The sequence below is a fragment of the Sciurus carolinensis genome, chromosome 3 (assembly GCF_902686445.1).
Source record: "Sciurus carolinensis chromosome 3, mSciCar1.2, whole genome shotgun sequence".
Classification (NCBI taxonomy): Eukaryota; Metazoa; Chordata; class Mammalia; order Rodentia; family Sciuridae; genus Sciurus; species Sciurus carolinensis.
The window spans coordinates 119,640,423-119,646,422 of NC_062215.1; positions in this window are offsets into that span (position 1 = coordinate 119,640,423).

Sequence of the window (6,000 nt, forward strand, 5' to 3'; positions counted from 1 at the left end):
CAAGTCTAAAGCATGGAAATATGAGACTCAAATAGGATTGATGACTGAACCTCATGTAGATTTTTTAAAATTATTTACTTATTTGGTGCTGGGAATTGAACCCAGGGCCTTGAACATGCTAGGCAAGTAGTAGAACCTTCATTCCTGGTAACAATACCAGGTCTCAATCAGTTTATTTCTGTGTCTAATAATTCTCCTTTGGTGCTCAGTGCATCTGGTGCTCAGTGCCTCTGTGGCAGGGGTTAAACCAAGATCTCCGGAATAAAATTTACTGAAGTATTACAGATGTTAACCAGAAAGAAAGGACCACTCATGGGACAAGTTCCCAAAACCTCTAGCAGTGAAGCTAGGTAGCAGTTGGAAAAATGTCTGTCAGATCTAAAAAGCTGGAGTATCTTATAAATTTGGAGAATAGAAGGTAAAAGTTTTTTGACATCAAACCTACTTTGGCTATAGGTAAGAGGAGCAGGATAACACCAACCAGCAAAGGCTTTGGAGAGTGCGGTCCACAAAAAACAGCAAGCTTGCCTCTCCAAGCAGGGTGCCATGGCATTTAAGGGGTCTTGATAGGATTTAAATATCAAAGTTTTAAAATACATTGCGAAGAATATAAAATGGTCTTTTGTTTTCTCAGCCTGTAGCTTGTTGCTACATTACACTTGGGAGATGGAGGTTGATGAAGGAAAACAAGTTTATTGAAAGCCAACCTTGTTTCCACAAGGATAGAGACAGTTATGTTCTCAAATCTCCATCTTTGGAGGACTTGGGGACCTGAATAGCTTTTATAGGAGGAGGAGGGGTACAGTGGATAAAAGGCAGGAAACGTACATATGTAGATTTAGCTGGGCTGTGCTAGTAAAAAATGTGCTACAATTTTAGTTTTTTTGTACTTGTCTGGACCAGGATGCAACTTCTCAGTTTCCATTCTCAGCATGGGGAAACTCCAGATGCAGAAAAGTAGTTACCATGAAGTTGGGATGCAACTTAATTTCAAAGGGTCTCTGTTACAGATTTATGATTTAATGCAGGCTTTCTCAACTAAAGTATTACAGACATTTTGGACCAGATAATTTCTTTTTGTGGGGTACTGAGGGAGAGTTATTGTACATTGTAGAATATTTGGCATTTCTGACCCCTAATCACTACATATCAACGGTATCTGTTCTCCTCATCCCAATTGTAACAACCAAAAAAGGTTAAAAGTCCATATCTTTATTTTTTGTTGTGCAGGGGATCCAGCCCAGGACTTCAAATATGCAAGGCAAGTGAACCACTTATCTGTACTCCCAGTTCTTATTCCTATCTTTGTTTGTGGATCAAGTGATGATATAGCAATCACATGCTAAATTATGTACTAAACAATGGCTTCTCTTAAAGGCACAGATCTAGAACATTTTCCCCTTATGTTTTAATTTCCTTTTCACCAAGTCTATACCTTGTAGCAACACAGAAGTATGTCTTTTTAAATCTGCATCTTTTTAAATTTTTTTTTTTAGTTTTCAATGAGCTTTTATTTTATGTGCAGTGCTGAGACTTGAACCCAGTGCCCCACCTGTGCTAGTCAAGCGCTCTGCCACTAAGCCACAACCCCAGCCCAGAAATATTTTGATGCCTAACTCAATCACCTACTTCTTTTGTTAGATTCATAATTAGTTTCATTTCCTACACAAGTATTAAATATGTATTGTGGCACATATCTACTAGCTTAAATCTGGCTCTAAATGTCTTTTATAGTATAACCTATAATTATATCTCTATTCCACTTTTGAAAAAATGATCTCTCTAATGTGCCTACATATTCATTTATTTTTAAAACATATGAATTTTTATCTCCAGTTGAAATTAGCTCCGAGGAAGAGATTTCTCTTTGCCATCTCATAAGCTACTTTATGGGACAGTTGGTAGATTGACAGGGCAAACGTAGGCAGGCACTGGATGGGATACAGTGGCTTGGTTAAGTGTTTAAATGAAATTGCCCTGTTCAATATAAGATATACTTTTTTTCTTTTTGAGAACATGGTTGAGTCTTTTACTTACCTAATGATTCTATAGCACATCTTCAGATGAGACCAGTTGGAAGGATATATAGTAATAATAATTAATTGACCAAGCTCTTTAATACCCTATATTTTGTACACTCTGTTGGATTTCCTTTTTAGATGGAGAATATAGTAGTTCTATAGTAGACATTTCAGATGTGCTCTGAAAGGGATTTATTCTGGGTCAAAAGCTATTCTACTTGTTTGTGTTATACAAACTGAACTCTCTGTGATGATGATTCATATGGAAATATTAATGTGGATGTTTCCTATCATAGAAATTTTTAGAAACTCCCATTGTTTATGGAAGAAGTTACTTAGCAAAATACTAGTTTCTCTTTTACATTTAAATGGTGGATGTTCAATCACATATGTAAACAACCAGCAAGAAATACTCAGAATTAAGCTAAATACTGATTGCCACATAAAACTTTATAATCAGTGCAGCTGGAAACCTTTCCAGTTCACATTTCTCTACCACTCTACAGTCATACTCTGGATTTTGTTACATACCAAAACATCACAATTTTTTTTCACAACCAGGTCCAAACAATATGTTATTATCCTCAGTTCAACAGAAAAGTATATTCTTTGAGACATCTATTGACAACTTAGCCCCTCTTACATTTCGCCAGAAAATATCCTATTATACAAATTTTGGTGCCAAAAATACTTAATTCACAAAATACATTTTGGGTATCTATTATGTGTAATTAACAAAACAATAACTGATGAAATATAAGGAGTGGAGAACTATGTCTTTACAAAGAATGATGCAATTTACAATTAGAATGAAGAGGTGAGATGTGTATATAGTAATACATAAACCAAGGTATGCTTCATCTTAGTAAGCAGCATAAACAAAAGTACTTAGATTGGGCAGGGGTATAGCTCAATGATGGGGTGCTTGCCTAGCATTGGCAAGGCCCTGGGTACGATCCCTAGGACTGTTAAAAAGAAATCACAGGGGCTGGGGGTGTAGCTCAGTGACAGAATGTTTGTCTATCTAGGATAAATCATCAGATTCGATCCTTAGCACCACATAAAAATAAACAAAGGCATTCTGTCCATCTACAACAACAAAAAATAAAAAAGAAATCACAGTTTCCATGGAGTTTACATTCTCATAGGAGAAATCATATAATAAGATGACAAATAAGCAAAAAATACAATATTTGATGATAATAAGTAATTTGTTTTAGAATAAAGTAGGAAAGGGAAACAGAGAATAACAAATGGTAGCAGGGAAATCATTTCAAATAGGTTGGTAAAAGAAGACCTCACTGGGAAGTAAAGTAACATTGATAAAAACCTGATGGCAGTGATTGAACTGGTCACAAGAGCCGTTCAGACAAGATGAAATAGCTAGTAGTGAGGCCATGAAGCAGCACCATTTCTGGTGAGGGCAAAATCGGAGCTAGAGGTGGGCATCCACGAGACCATTGGAAGTACTTTGGTTTTTACTGAATGATAGGAAATCTTTAAAGAGTTTTATTCTCTTCCTTATTTAAGAGTATCAGTCTGTCTTGCCATGGTTGGAATGTACTCTCCAAAAATGTTAAAACTTAAAGGCCAAATTTATGAGTTGATGGTATTGGGAGGTGGGGTCTTTGGGCATTAATCTGGATTAGGTAAAGTAGTCAGGATGGAGCCCCTATGATGGCACTGGTGGCTTTATAAGAAATGAGAGACCTGAGTTGATGTTCACTTGCTCTATTTTGCCCTGAGATGATGCTCTCTGACATGGCACAGCAGTGAAGCCATTAGCATATGTTGACACTGTGCTCTTGGATTTCCCAGTCGCTAGAACCAGGAGTTGAATAAACCAATTCTATTATTTATAAATTATTCAGTCTATGGTATTCAGTTATAGTAAAGGAAAACAGACTAAGATCCTTGATTTATTTGAACCGATGCTCTTAATTTTATTTTTCTAGTTGGAAGTTTTGGATTTCTGTTGCTTGTCATTTAAAATGCCCCAATTTATTATCCTTCTGTCTCTTACTAATTTTATCTAGAATTTGGTATATGTATACACACACACACACACACACACACACACACACACACCCATCTTATATATACATATTCTGAAGTGAACTGATACCTTTTAAATTACCGCCCCTCCAAATAGTAATGGGTAATAAGCTAGTTCCTTTTTTGAGACTAGATCAGTGTTCTTTCAAGTGTTTTTGTACAAATGTGCCCAAAATAACTTGGAAAAACTATATACTCCCTCCCTCATTTTCAAAGTGATATTGAAAATTTTTCATCTTAAGTTTAAATATTTGCCAAGATTGTAATTTCTAACATGATGACATTCTAATAGACTACTAAATAATGCTTTTAAATCTGTTTAGTAACAAAACAAGTAAAGCAATTTGAAACCACTATCCCTCATTTAAAACCCACAAAGTTTCTTTAGAACAGGAAAATTTAATTTCATCCTTTTTCTTGAGATTGTATTATCATCCTACTTCTCTCAAAGAAGTTTGTCCTACTGAAAATAAAGGCAGTTCTCACTTTTCACAGTAGTGGAAGTCCATACAAATAACCATGCAAGTTGAAAATGTGCAAAGCAATCTTAATAATAGGGAAAATTATGATTGCACTGTCACCTTTAAATTTTTTTTGTCAGAATAGTAAAAACTCTTACTGTCTTACAAATGTATAGGGAAATAAAATATATTTACTTACTAAATCATAATTTAAAATATTGGAATCATTAAGAATTAAAATGTTTTATTTCTTTTTTTTTTTTAACTTACCAGAGTAATTTAAGCAGTTCTTGCCTTACTTTTGTTATACGACTTAGGATTTGGAGCAACTATCTTTCTATGCCTTGGTGAATTATTAAACTTCCAAGTTTGGGTCAGCTTCTAACGTGTTTTCCTCTACACTTTCAATACTGTGAATTATATCCAGAGTTCCTGTAAAGCGAAGTTTTTTTTTTTTTTTTTGCCAGCATCAGCTTCTCTGGGACACCTTTGTCACAATCACTTTCCTCACTTACATCATAAAGTGCACCTGCACTAAATTCCCCTGGATGCATGTTTGGTGGCAGCATCAACATGCCCACAAGCAACTAATTTATGTTGAATTCTAATTTCATTTGCAGCATTATTGGTTTTCATTTCTTTGCTGTATTTTTCATCCTCGTTGGCCAATGCCCTCTTTCAATTATCTATTTTTGTAAAAAAAAAAAAAAAAAAAAAAAAAAAATCATGACTAGCAGACAAGGTGGTAAAGCAACTGCAAGCTTTGCTGCCTCTGTGAACTCAATGTCTGATACACAGTGACCAAACACTGATGGACTTTGTAAGAAGAGACTTGATTGCATAGAGATCACTATGCCCATTTTATTTATGTAGTACATTCATAAACAATCAGCATATCAAACATTTAATGGCGTGGCTATACTTAGTGTAAAGATGAGCTAATAGGTAAAAACAGATAAAAATCATTATTTTTAGAAACCAGGAATCTTGGGTGGGGGCTGTAGCTCAGTGGCAGAGCGCTTGCCTAGCATGTGTGAGGCACTGGATTCGATCCTTAGCACCACATAAAAATAAGCAAAAAAAAAAGGCATTCTGTCCACCTACAACTACCAAAAAAAAAAAAAAAAAATCCAGGAATCTTTTGAAATGTGAAGTGTGCTGTCAACAAGCCATGAACTCTATGCCAAGCTCAATATCTGCCAAGTCATTTATGTCCCATTCCTAACTTATTTAAGGTTTGGGATTACAGATAGCACATCTGTCTTCTTGAACAGTGTCATTTATTTAACTTATGATGCTAACCATACGTTTCTGAATACCTCAAATTGAACCCAGGGGCCTTTACCACTGAGCAACATCCCCAGTCCTTTTTGTTTTGTTTTTGAGACAAGCTCTCACTAAGTTGTGTAGGGCCTCACTAAGTTGCTAAGGCTGGTCTTTTTGATAAAGCACAAGGTAAAGAA